This window comes from Sceloporus occidentalis, unplaced genomic scaffold, assembly GCF_023333645.1.
Source record: "Sceloporus occidentalis isolate IW3139 unplaced genomic scaffold, rSceOcc1.0.p SCAF_29, whole genome shotgun sequence".
Classification (NCBI taxonomy): Eukaryota; Metazoa; Chordata; class Lepidosauria; order Squamata; family Phrynosomatidae; genus Sceloporus; species Sceloporus occidentalis.
The window spans coordinates 8642819-8656690 of NW_028317009.1; positions in this window are offsets into that span (position 1 = coordinate 8642819).

The window sequence follows — 13872 nt, forward strand, 5'->3', positions numbered from 1 at the left end:
ATTTCTTTTTTTTTTTTTTTTCTGTCCTGGTGTGTTTGGATGTCGGTGTGGCAGAGCCTGTCTTGGTGTGTGTGTTTTGATGTTGATGTTGGTGTGGCAGAGCCTGTCCTGGTGTGTGTGTCTTTGTGTCGGTGTGGAAAAGCCTGTCCTGGTGTGTTTGGTTCTGTTTCCTTAATTTACAGTAGGAACTATTTCATTTTTACTTATCCAGCGATAAAATGCCCTCCTGAAGTTGTGACTTCAGGGGAAAAAACATTCAAGGCCCTGAAATCATTTAGTGGAAAAGATAAGGTATTGTGTTATTTACTCTATAATATTTATTTAAAGGATTAGTTGTACTAAATTGCGGCCTCAGGCTTTCCATGTTGAATGACCAAGTATTATGTATATTTATGTACATATGTTTTTTCATAAAAATGGGCTGCTCAGTATATAAATATTTATCGTCAAAATGAAAGCAAACATAACCAATTGTAACCAATTAATAACCAATGAAGTAACCTGCTGGTATGGGCGTAACCACCTGTATCCCTGCTGGAACTGCCGGCGTCCCCTAGCGCGGCAGTCACACGACCATACGATTCACAGGGGTGACTTAACACTGTCAGTGCCAAAATGTTTGCCTAGTCATCCCTTAACACCTAAAGCCAGGCATTCACAATGGGTACCTCGTCCTGCGCTTCATTCATGGGGCCCCTCCGTCCGATTCTTTCCGGGGCTGTTCTTGACCAAAGCAAAACTTAAAACCGAGAATTGTAAGTTTTACGCTGTCCGATTTTTGTTATTTTGTTATTTCTCTCCAGCTGAGGATGGCAGGCGAGTTAGCTCTCCGTCTACCACCTTCCTATTGCCCTTAGGAGGTGTAATGGAGCTCACAGCTCATGCCTTCGAAACTATCGCATCATATCAAAGGTAGAAAATGAAGGATAAAAGACATGTTCAGATGTCAGGTGCGGCTCTCTCACCCACCCAGCGCCGGAGACTTATATCTAGCACACAAAGAAATAACCAAGAACTAGATAGGAATGCTCGGGGCTTTCGGAGTACATAAACTGGAGAACTCCTTGGTGCATAGCCTGTTTGGAAGAAAGAAACTTCAGATAAACAGCTAATGCTGAGATTCGGTTGGAATCCAGTGCTTACCCCACGGGCCAGGGGCTGTATAACACGAGTGCTTCCAGCACAGCTATACCCAGGCACCATTTAAAACATAATTACTGACATAAAATTATTCCGTAAAAAAAAAAAAGAAAAAAATAACTCTCTGACGGCGTTAATGCATGTTAGCAGCACGTTTACATTTTACAGCTCGCTACGCTAAATAATCCTATGTGATGATCATTTAAATTGCGAAGAATAAATATTAGATGCCCATGGGAGCAGCCATCGAATCCAATTCTCAGGAAGTCTTAATAACATTGTTTCCACCACCTTTGTTGCAAAATAGTTCCATAATTCTATAGAATTATTACGTTGGCATAACGTTCTAGAGGAATAAGTAATAACAATATCTCTAGGGGGTGCAGGGTCCCGACAGACACACAACCCTTTCCGGATGAGATCTGGTAATCCGCTAGAGACTCGGTTTCCTATTGGCCCCGGGCAGCCAATAAGAATGCGCCATCTGAGCGGAGAAGCCATTGGGACTCCTGAATGCCCAAGGCATACACACAGAGGCAGCATTCAGTTTAAAAGTAAACAAAAGATACAAATAAAGTATTTTAACGTAAAGAAAAACAACCACCTGCTGAATTGGAAGTAACATTTTCTGTTTTGTGTTATCTTTGCATCTTTTATTATTTTTTTGTTACGTTGTAACTACGTGAGGTTGTGTGATGCCCAAGCGCTATGCTGTCAGTTCCCCCGAAACTCTAATGAGCATTTAAAAGAGAGGTCACTAATACCTTATTAACTATGTTATATCTGCAGGCAAATAAATGTATATTCTTGTGAGAAAAAAAAAGTAAGAAGAATGCTGCAATAATTATGCAAATTATTAATCGGAATGCATTGACAAAGCTGTCATTTTTTTACACATTAATTAGTTTTTTCCCCCTAATTACAAATCCCCTGTAGCCGTCTAGGAGACTTTAACTGCAAATTTGTAACTATGCCTAGGAGATGAGAGACTAAGTCTTTTTATTGCCCCCGGCGGCGGTAACTGTAGCATCACAGATTGTCAAATGCCCTCACCAGCGCTTCCCAATCCATTGTTGGGGGGGCGGCTGTTTTACCATAACAGCTGATTTTATGCTTGATAAATTTTAGTGCGTTTTACTGCGCTGGATTAAATCACATTTATTAGGGCAGGTGACTTTATGACATCACATGACTTTACAGAATATCATTACATGTATTACATATAGAGGCTGTGCAGACATGGACATCAAAGCTCTCCTCTGTAACAGACCCATAGGGCAGCAGCACAATAGGAGGCCTAATCTCTCAAGAGGGCAATCTTGGTGGAAGAGGCTGATCTGCCCCCAATTTTGTGGCAGAGGGACTGTTCCCCCCATGGACCTGCCACCCTAGTTGACCCGGGCGAGAATACGTTGCTCCCTGATTCTTGACGTTGGGTATATGAAGTAGTAGCCCAGTGCGTCATTACTTTATGCCCCTTCACTCTGAGCCGAGAGCCACACATTCCCTTCACCTTAGGCACACAAAGGGTAACAAACCCGTCACGGAAGATTAAGCCGCGTGCAGAAGAGAAGCCTCACCGGATTAGCGATGAAGCGATGGAGCTGCCTTACGGCCACTAGGCGTGGGGCTCCCCTCCGGCCCCAGGCCCCCAGCTTAAGCATGCGTGTGCTGGCATGAAGCTGCTTTGGGCGATGCTGGAAGGCAGCCCAACGTTTATGAACAGGAATAAAACGATGTTGTATAGATAGCAGCGTCAGTTTGTTATTTGGATTTGTCAATATACGTTAATATATTCACGGGGGCCCTGGGGCCAAATGTGTGCTGAAAAGTCTCCGGGGGGGGGCTCGGGCAGCAGCAGGATTTTAAAGTGGTAGATCCACATTTATTTTTTAGACCCAAATAAGTAAAGTTTAGGACAATTTTAAGCGCTTTTAATAGGAAAACATCTAAATAAGTGTGGAGCCTTCTGGGAAGCCAAAGTTCTAAATATGGGGCAGTTACTATGGAAACCGATGGAATGTCCCTGCTGAAAGCTCCACAAAATGCATGGAATTGGCTTTATTGTGTTTATTAGTGACAATACCCCTTTAATTCAGGACAGTTAAAAAATGCATTTTGCAGGACAGCAGAATTTAGGAAGCCCTGCACAATGCATTTCCCATAAATACATGTCCCATAAACCAGCTTTCTGCTAATTCACTTGATTTTGGAAATGTAGATTTTTAAAATATTTTTTTATACAGTTAGGAGAAAAAAAGGTGATTTAAGGGAGGGGGGGGGCTTTATGTTCCCCAATTTCCTGGATCAATCACAATGTTTCCATTCATGTTACTAATCAGTGCATTGCGTGCACCTGTTCACCACCACACACCTGCAAACCCACGTGACTCCTCCCTGTCCCTGAAAGGAGGTCAATAAAGTTTGTTTGAAGAGATCCCAGCCATGTGCAGGAAAGGGAGAGTTTCACAGGGGAAGGGCAGATGTGGGTGAGTGACTTGCCACTCTACGTGGGGCAGTAATATTGTGTCTAATGAAACCAAAATAAACGTGCTTTTCCCCCCTAAAACAAATGTACCTTAATATTAGAAACATTGTGTTTAGTAATGCCGGTACACACCCCATGCGTGCTACGTGCCTCTGAATGTACCTGTATACATGTGTGAAAACAAAATAAAGGCGCTTTATATGTATTATATATACACAAACATACACACAAGGAGGGCCAATCCCCCTAGCCATATATTTTAAATAAGAAATATCTGTATACATATATGAAAACAAAATGTATATCTATATATATCATATCTATCTATCTATCATCTATCAAACTGTACACACACACAGGTATTGTAGGGCCATTGCCCCCTAGCCATGTCTTGTTACAATTACAGCTATAAATTGCACATTATATATATATATATATATAATACACACTGGTATTGTATGGGCCATTACCACCTAGCCAATTCTGTTTAAGATATATTTAAGTAAAAAATAAATGTTACAAACCCCATGCTCTAATTTCATGTGCATCTGAATATATCTGCTTGTATACATGTGTGTGTATATATATATATAGTATGGCCAATGCCCCCTAGCCAATTCTGTTTAAAACATATGTTAAGTAAAAAATGCATGGATGGTGACCCGCTGCTGGGGTACATGGATGCTGACCCACATTACCCGGTCATATATATGTCATATTCCCTTGGTATGTATATATATATATATATTTTAAATGTCATATTACCCGGTCATATATATATGTCATATTTCCCGGTCATGTATAAGTCGTATTACCTGGTGGTTATCAGAGAGGATGTGAGAGCTATTCCTGTAGTAACCCACGGAACTGCTTGTTTTGTGTTTGTGTACTTTGGATAAATATTCATCCATGTATCTGCTGTGGCTGTCACATTGGTCTTGGGTTCTGAATGGAACTCAGACTGGATTTTTTCTGTAACTTGTTTGGGATTTGTTAAAATAAACCAGAGCGGCTAGAGGTTAGCCCAGGAGGCTAAGATAAGCCCCATAGGGGTGCTCTTTCATGCCAGTAGAAAATCAACTTGGGGCAACAACACTCTACAGTTCCCCCACCTCATCCCACTCTTTGTTCCAAGGGCTCTTATCAACATCAGCTGTATATGTCAGAATTGTTACATGTTAATAACAACAATGGTTAGTAACATAGTAACATAGTTCATAAGGTTGAAAAAAGACCAAAGTCCATCAAGTTCAACCTATATACATATTGTGTCCCTACTGTGTTGATCCAGAGGAAGGCAAAAAACCCTTATGAAGCAGATGCCAATTGCCCCATACCAGGGGGAAAATTCCTTCCCGACTCCAAATATGGCAATCAGAATAAATCCCTGGATCAACGTTCTGTCCCTATTAATCTAATATCCATAACTTGTAATATTATTGCTTTCAAGAAACACGTCCAGGCTCCTTTTGAACTCTTTTATTGAGTTTACCATCACCACTTCCTCTGGCAGAGAGTTCCATAATCTCACCGCTCTTACTGTAAAGAACCCCCGTCTGTGCTGGTGTAGAAACCTTGTTATAGATACAGTCCTGGGTATAAATAGGTCCTGGGAGTGATCTCTGTACTGTCCCCTTATATATTTATACATAGTTATTAAGTCCCCCCTAAGCCGTCTTTTTTCCAAACTAAATAACCCCAATTCTGATAATCTTTCTGGGTACTGTAGTCCTCCCATTCCCCTTATTACTCTGGTTGCCCGTCTTTGAACCCTCTCCAGCTCCACTATATCTTTCTTGTACACTGGTGCCCAGTACTGTACACAGTATTCCATGTGTGGTCTGACTAGTGACTTGTACAGGGGTAGAATTATTTCCTTGTCGTGGGCATCTATGCCCCTTTTGATGCACCCCATGATTTTATTTGCCTTAGCAGCAGCTGCCTGACACTGGTCGCTACAGGTAAATTTACTGTTAACTAAAACTCCTAAGTCCTTTTCCATGTCAGTCGTCCCCAGTGTTTTCCCATTTAATACATATTCCCAGCCTGGATTTTTCTTCCCCATGTGCATAACCTTACATTTATCTGTGTTGAACCTCATCTGCCACATCCCAGCCCAAGCCTCCAACCTATGCAGATCCATTTGTAATCGTGCGCTGTCCTCTATTGTGTTAACCACGTTACAGAGCTTAGTATCGTCTGCAAAGATTGATACTTTACTATGCAATCCCTCTACAAGGTCATTAATAAATATATTAAAAAGAATAGGACCCAAAACTGACCCCTGTGGTACCCCACTAGCAACAGTCACCCACTCAGAGTATGTACCATTAATAACCACCCTCTGTTTCCTATCACTGAGCCAGTTACTTACCCACATACACACATTCTCCCCCAGCCCAAGCATTCTCATTTTATGTACGAGCCTTTTATGTGGCACCGTATCAAATGCTTTGGAAAAATCAAGATATACGACATCCAGCGATTCACCCCGATCCAGTCTTGAGCTCACCTCCTCATAAAAGCTGGTTGTTCTATTTAAACTCCTCTGTACCTGGAGGGAACCCCAATGAACACTATTCTTGTAGAATCCTCTGAGTATCCACGGAGGAAGATTAAAAACAAACCCGAGAAACATGAAATGATTCTTGTTTTCAGAAAACCTTTAAAAATGTAATACAGAGCCTGGTCTTGCCAGCTAATTCGGATCCAGTTAAACGTGATTCCTGGACGCCGTGGTCCTTGATGTGTATCACTGTAGACAGCTCGTAGTGACATGGCTTGGTGTTTTGCAGGCACCAACAATGGTAGCCAGAAATAGCCCTTGGGGCATCAATGCTCAGAAAATCACAAAATCAAACTGCACGACCCCTCAGGTGGTTTCAGCAGGTAAAAAAATCTGCCTGTCCTTCTTACAATGAACCACCAGGGGGCAGCATTTTACAAAAAGTGACAAGCCAATGTCATGAAGCCCATGTCATCTATCCATCACTCAGGGGCATTCTCTGGACCCCAAAAACACCACGCCTGATGATTAGACATTAGTTTTGGGGGCTGTACGTACAGAACCTCCACAACATAGGCTCAAAAAGAACCTTTAAACACTTTTTTTTGCATTTTTAATTTGATATATACAGTATTTCTGATTTTGCTTCCTTGTGGATTATAATCCAAGGGGTTACAAATACCGTTCACATCTTCATTTGCTTACTCAAAACCCCAGCCACGTGTTCACAAGCTAACATCATTATATAGCGCCATCATATTCCACAGTGCTGTACAATGAGTAAACAGGACGTAACAGGTAGAGCATCACATAACATAGTCTGATACAAAAGATATTCAGGACCCGGCTCAAAGGAGTTTACACTCTAACCACAATCCTTTCATTGATGGGAAATTTAAATGCTTTTATTATAGGTTTACTGTTATTTATTATGCATTCTATGCACAGCTCTATTTAAAATATTCACTTTTTATAAAAGAGAGAGAAAAGGTTTTTTGTTCTCTATAATTGTTATAAAAATGGGATTATAGCCTTCATTTAAACCAAGGAGAAACAGCCAGGAATAGTGTAAAAAAAAAAAAAGCTTGGCTGGTACCCTGTCTCTTCTGGCTGTCGGGCTCCTGGCTGGCATGGCCCAAGGGCTTCTCCTGATCCCCGCAGAGATAACTGCTTCGGAGGAGAAACCCATTATCCAAAGCATGTGATCTCGAAAATACCCTTGAAACTTAAGTATACAATTCTCTCCCATCTGTGCTCGCTCGCGGAGTCATTATTTTTCGCAATAGAACTCATGTGTTACAAAGTGCATCAGCCCCTTCCCCGAAACATGTATTTCCTTTGCACCCCGTGTTTGTTTATACCCCTTCTACTGCATGTGCGGAGTGCTCCTAATTTCCCTGTTAGGAAATATACTACGAATATATATATATTCTTAATACCCCAAAATAACGAAGGATTTCAAAATCCTTAGTGTGCCGTATAATTAGGTACGATTGGGCAAGCAGATCTCGCTCACAGCAAATGGCTGAGGAAAGGGGCAAATACACATGGGGGCCATCATGAAAATTTCAATGGACCACACAGCTATCATTCATTAAGGGGTATATGATGGCTGGGGTGTCCCTTTAAGACCACAGCCATGGCCGGACTGATGATGAAGCGGCGGCCCTGGCACTGTAAAGCCGGTGGCCGCCTGATGACATTGGTGGATATGCGCGGCCGAATGTTTTTATGCTCATGTAGCGCGTGCGGCCAGGCACCTCCGGCCAGTGGCTGCCACAACAGATCTATGGGGCGCTGAATAAAGGTGAAGAGTGAATAAGCCCCTAAAAAGACTGAGCTTCTTCTACAACCATTAGCACGGGCCTGTTGTAGGCTCTACTCCGCTGCCTTTCATTATAGCCCCAGTTGGGAATCGATACAAAGTCTTTGAAATGGTGTATCTCTTGGCATCTCTTGTGTGAGATATTGCATGTGGCATAACATGCCATGGTCTGTTAGCAGCAGTTACCCCTTTATTGCGCTGCTATGGTGACAGATTGTTTCGACCCATCAGTATTCTTTCTTGTGTCATGTGACTATAGGCTGAAATTATAATTTATATGTATATATACAATATACAATTCTGAATAGAATTAATCCGGTTATTTCGTATGATTTTTTTTTTTGGGGGGGGGGGGATAAATACATGTTTAAAAAATCAAATTTCTAGACAAAAAACAAGAATAAAAATACCACCTCCGATTACGGGCGCCTGTGAGATTAATGCTCTAATCCATACTCCTAATAACGTTTAATTATTGAATAGAAATAATTATCTTTCTGTGTTTCTGGAGATGATGGTTAAACGTCAGGGGGGGGTTGCACAGTATCGTTGCTGACGGGTCCCGCTACGGCGGCAGCGCATAGAACAAGGTTTGCTGCCGTGGAATATTTACTGTTATGGGTCATCCTTGGCCCGAGGGGCAATTGTTTGATAAAATCCAATCTCTTGCGCAGCCTTAAGGTAGGGAGAATCAATACGCACAAATGTGCCCCAAAGCTGCATTTTTTAAAATATATTTAACTAGTCCTTTTGTTCTAAAGTCTTTTGTGAGCCTCTTCCGCCCCGGAGCTGTTTGATACCTTCTGTGTGATTTTGTTTGTTATGCAGTCACCATAGACTGCTCGGAAGAAAGAAAGAAATCAAAAAAAAAACCCAAAACCCTGTTATTTTCATATTCTACAAAACTGTAAAATAGTTGTACAGGCACCAATAAATGATACATGACTGTGGGAAGCATAAAGGACACCCTTCTGCCTTGTATACGAACATTTAGAAATTGTGCTTTAACAGCTGGGTGAGTGGTTTATTCCTGAGAATAATAATCCTACACCTGGCTTTTTGGGAGGAAATGCACATTTTTGGGGAGCTAATTCTTTGTTTTTAACGAGAGAGAGAAACGTTTCCTATTGACGTTTGGAAGGGATTTGTTACATTGTATAACGATACAGCACCGTATTTCGGGACGTATCTTTAAGCCTTGGCTGTGTACCTGATGTCGCTGCGGAGAATTTCCCTTTGCTACTAACGACAACTCGTTAAGAAAAGCAAAGAAATGGTCAATTGCCATGGCGATCTGAAACACAAAGGTGTCAACATGGTCCCAGTCCATTTTCCCTTTGCTACGGGCTTTGGTCAATGAACCCTTCTGGACAGGCTGTGGCGTCAAAAGCCGCAAGAGGGAAAGGGTTAACAGCCCTGCAGAGTATCAGTCACAGAAATGCTCTGCAGGGTCCGGGGAGCTGGGCGTCAGTCAATATTTTTTTGACTTATAAATGTAATAAAGCAAACCAAATAGGATTGTCCCTTCTGGTAGTGAGCCAATGCCTCCTTACTACTATTATTTCATTGATTCCAATAGCAACATCATATTCCGCGGCGCTGTACAATGAGGAAGCAGAAGGAAAGAAGTACATCAGATAACAATTTGGAAGTTTAGAGGCGATGGGGGCTCTGCTCAGAGGAGCTTACAATCTAGAAATACATAAACTTCTAACATTTACTTGTTATTACAAAAAAAGCATCATCACGTTCTTGAGCAAAGCTGTGCCTGGAAACTCGGTGATGCAGAAGGCACGCTGTGCTTTGCGGACCTTTATTACCCTTCTTATATGCCCCGAAAGATCGGCCCCTTTTGGCCCCGTCTAGTCGCCCATTTCTCCTGCTGTAGAAACCTTAATCAGTCGTTGGTCTCGTCTTAGATTCAGGAGCCGTATGTCTATCCCACGCATGTCTTTTTTTTTTGTCTTTCTCCCGTGACTTAACGTAATATCCGACAGATAAACTTTCTTGGTGGATATGACGTGCGCTGAGGTCGACACACATGGTCTTCTAAGATTTCTATTGCCTACACAACAAAGGCAAATGCCCCTAAGCGTGTATTCTTGCCCACGGGGAGAACAATAATCCCCTTTTGTATCAATGATAAAGTATGGAAGACCCTCCATGACTCCAGCCTGAAGGCCTGATGCTCTGATAGCACCAAAAAGATGTCCCTTTAAATAAAAGGGGCTATAGCTTCAAATACTGTCCTCCATGTGTTAAGTCGCGCCTTAGGAAAGGGTTAAGCGCGATATTGTCGTACGATTGCAGAGCGGCGGCTGAAGGAAACACAGTAGAGATAATTATTGTCGGAAAGATGCCGATACCAGTAACAGCGTTTGGAGCTGAGGGCTTCTCGCGCTCAACGCGTTTCCATTACTAAATTATACCTAACCCCCCCCCCCCCGAGGCACCAGAAAGCCGAAGGCGCTAATTGATAAATCAATAAATCTTTACCGAGTTCTGTAAATAAACTGTCGAGAGAATTCGCCATTCTTTTGTTCCCCTTGAGAATCTTTTATTTATTTATTTTTTTATATCAGTGCCTTTAATTGTGTTTATTTTATTTATTATTAAGCATTTACGACGGGCAGAGACCCTTCTCTATGAAGCTGTGAACGTGCGAAGGGACCGTTTCTTATTAGAGGGAGCCGACTGCAAAAGGCTTAGCGAACTTCTTTGGGCTCGGCCGCACTGGACACATGTTGTATCCCTTTTATCCGTTTAGTACATTTGGATGGAAGGTTTAGAATTTGGGATTTAGGGGAAAAAAACAGAAAACGATCGGGGCAGAAGTCAGTGAAAGGTTATCTCCAACTGTTTTTTTTGTGCCCCGGGGCAAATTAGCACCAACGTTGATTGGAAGAGCTCCTTTGCCTTAACATGCACCCTAATTAGTTCCTGGAATCAGGAATCCACACTTCTCAGTCCTGTCTGCTTGGCGTGACACGTACGGCAGACGCTGTTTAGTGAATGTGACAATCGGACAGGTTCTGATCTGATCTTCGGTTTAGTGAATATACCCCTTCCGTAGGGGCAGCAATAATATAGTTTAGAGGCAACAAGGGGACAATGCCAATGAGAACCCCACCACAATGGGGTCTAGAATTTGAACATTTCATCTCCCTGATATCCCTGTACATCTTTTTTCATCTCATTTTGGGAATGATGTCATGGTTGTCACCATATGTGCGCCATTAAGAAGCAGCCCCCCCTCCATGAAGACTCTTTGGAGTGGGTCCTAAAGGATCCGGTCCACCATTTTCTTCAGCCAGGGAGGGAAGGAAAGGGCTGCATATCCCCTGAAGCCCCCAGAAGACAAAGATTGGGGAGCCAGTAATCCACCGTGGCTTTATGGCTTTGGATCAATGGAGCCCCTAACCTTCACCGACATGGGGCGAGTCACGAGTCTCTTGGACTTCTGGAAAAATATTATGAGATTCCTACCCGGATCTCAATGTCTTTACATCGGAACGGGCCACTAACACATGTCTACTTAACCCGTAGCAAACCCTGGCCGCATCCCGAGCATTCTGCAAAGCCGCAGAGAATTCTAATTTAGCCACTGCGGGGATCAAAAAGTTTATTTTTATGGCTAGTTGGTGGGGGGGGGGGGTATCTCCACAAATGACTGTGTTGTTTGCATATTTTCTCTTCCACCCCTAACCTTTCCTAAGGACAAATAGATGTCTGCGTTTGGTGCCCCGGGGCAGAAAGCCGGGAATCGGTATTAATCCTCTGTGTGTGAGAAGAATGTGCGAGTCGCCCCGGGGGGGAACTGGCATCTTAGTCAAAGCAAGAATATTTTCCTTTTGTTCAGAATAACCCTTTAGAAATCCGTGTTTCGATGGCACGTTGTTTCATTGTTTGGCTTCCCTTTTATTTCCCTTATTATTTTTTTACGCGGTTTGCAAAACTCATCGCAAATCTTTCGGCGTAAATAGGAGAATTGAGACTTTATTTTTTTTTTTGGCAGCGATCTCCAAAAAACGTAATACGCTAAAAAAGCAGCAATTTACTCCCCCACCCCCCAATAATCTTAAATAAACAAATACCACCATAAAACCCCCAGAAATATAGATTGAATTTTGGGTATAATTTGCGTGGATTTATGTAACCGCCAAACAATTTGTTTCTAAGAGCCTGTAACTTGCATCCTCTTATGTGACATTGTGGTCTGGCTTGAAAGAAAAATAATAAATAATGACAAATAATAATACATGTTATCTACCATGTTTCCCCTATTTTTGGGGGTAGACCCTGTGCTGTTTTTAGATCTCGGCCGAATATTGGTGGATCCTTCTGCTGATCCTCCTCTTTATGAAGCGAGTCGGGGTAGAACGCCTGCTCCGTTACGTTGTGGCACAAGTAACCTCCGCTACATCATTGCGAAGGCATTATAAGATCTCTTCAGGGGAGGCGATTGTATAGGTTTATAGTATTTCTAGAACCTGGGCTATTGACTGAACACTGGCTCAGTGAGAGTCATTTTATTTCTTATTCCCTTAGTTCACTCCGGAGAACATGTCCCGGAGGCTTATTGATGGCGACATTCTCAGCAGGTTTCATTACCGGTAGAACCCGGCAAGACGTCATTAGGGTCCAATTTACCCCTCGAAACCACGGTGCCTTATTTACACGGTTATTTTAGATAATGTGCCGGCGACGGACGTTTAACCGTCGAATGGCGCCGGCAGTATATATCTCTTCCCGTTCGCGGGCGGGTAAAAATAAATATATATATATATATATATTAAAAAAGCACCTCGTACGCTTATTGCACGCGATGCGCTCCGTGGTGAGTAATTCGCAGCCGAGGTGTGATTTAATAAGCAGTGTTTGCAGGAACGTTTCTTGAAAGATAACACGATTTGCAGTTGACTCAGATGATTCTGCGATTGTCCTGTTAAAGCGTTTTGCCTTGTTTAGAACGTGAAATGATAACTAGATATCAGACTAGATTATCTTGCTGCAAAGTAGTGACTTCAGAATGATGTGAGTATGAAATATCCCGCACCTGTCTGCGCAGGTTCTTATTCATTGAAAGAAAATTCTGAGCGAAGTTGCAGCGTAAAATCTCTCTCTGCATTTATCCATGGAATAAGGGATTTTAAAGGTGCTGTTCCACCAAGACATAACATTACCCTCTAGCACATAAACCTTAGCAGATCTCCAATTGTATTCCCATTTTTTATATTACCTGAATACATATACAACAAATTTAGTAGGGTGGGGGTTCTTTAGTGGGAACACATATAAATCCAATTATTATTATTTAGGGGAAAACGAACCAATAGTTTATCTAATTGAGTTCTGCTGCATACAAAATGTGGAATCCAAAGTTAAACATTATTCAACATTCTGAAGCAGTTCCAAAGCGCCCCTCGGAATTGCTCAGCTTAGTATCGTCAGTTTATGAAAATCATTTTATAAAGGAGATCATTTTATCGAGTAGTCTGTGAGTAAACTTGTACCCTCTTAACACAGATGATGGACGCTGTCTCTCAAGTTGATGGGAGTTGTAATAGAATACCAGTAGGCTGATGGTTGTAGGCCAGGTCGTCCCCTGATCTGGTGGGTCCACATTTCTAAGTTTTTGTCTTCCGCAGGCGGTCCGGACATTTTTTTTTTTTTTGCATTCAGCTCGGTGAGTTGGCTTTGGGACCTGCTGATTGTGGCGCTAATGCTTGTGTCACTAAGACAGAGTTATTTTACTGAAATGTAGAGCTGGGTCAGATTCCTTCCAGCACTTGTGCTCCAGGAAAGGCTTCAGGGCCCTGGTGATAAATCTAGATTCCTTTTTTTGGACATTCATCTTTCAAAACATTAGTGATGACTTCAAAGAGTTCAGCCTGTAAAGCCTCTTTCCCCTTG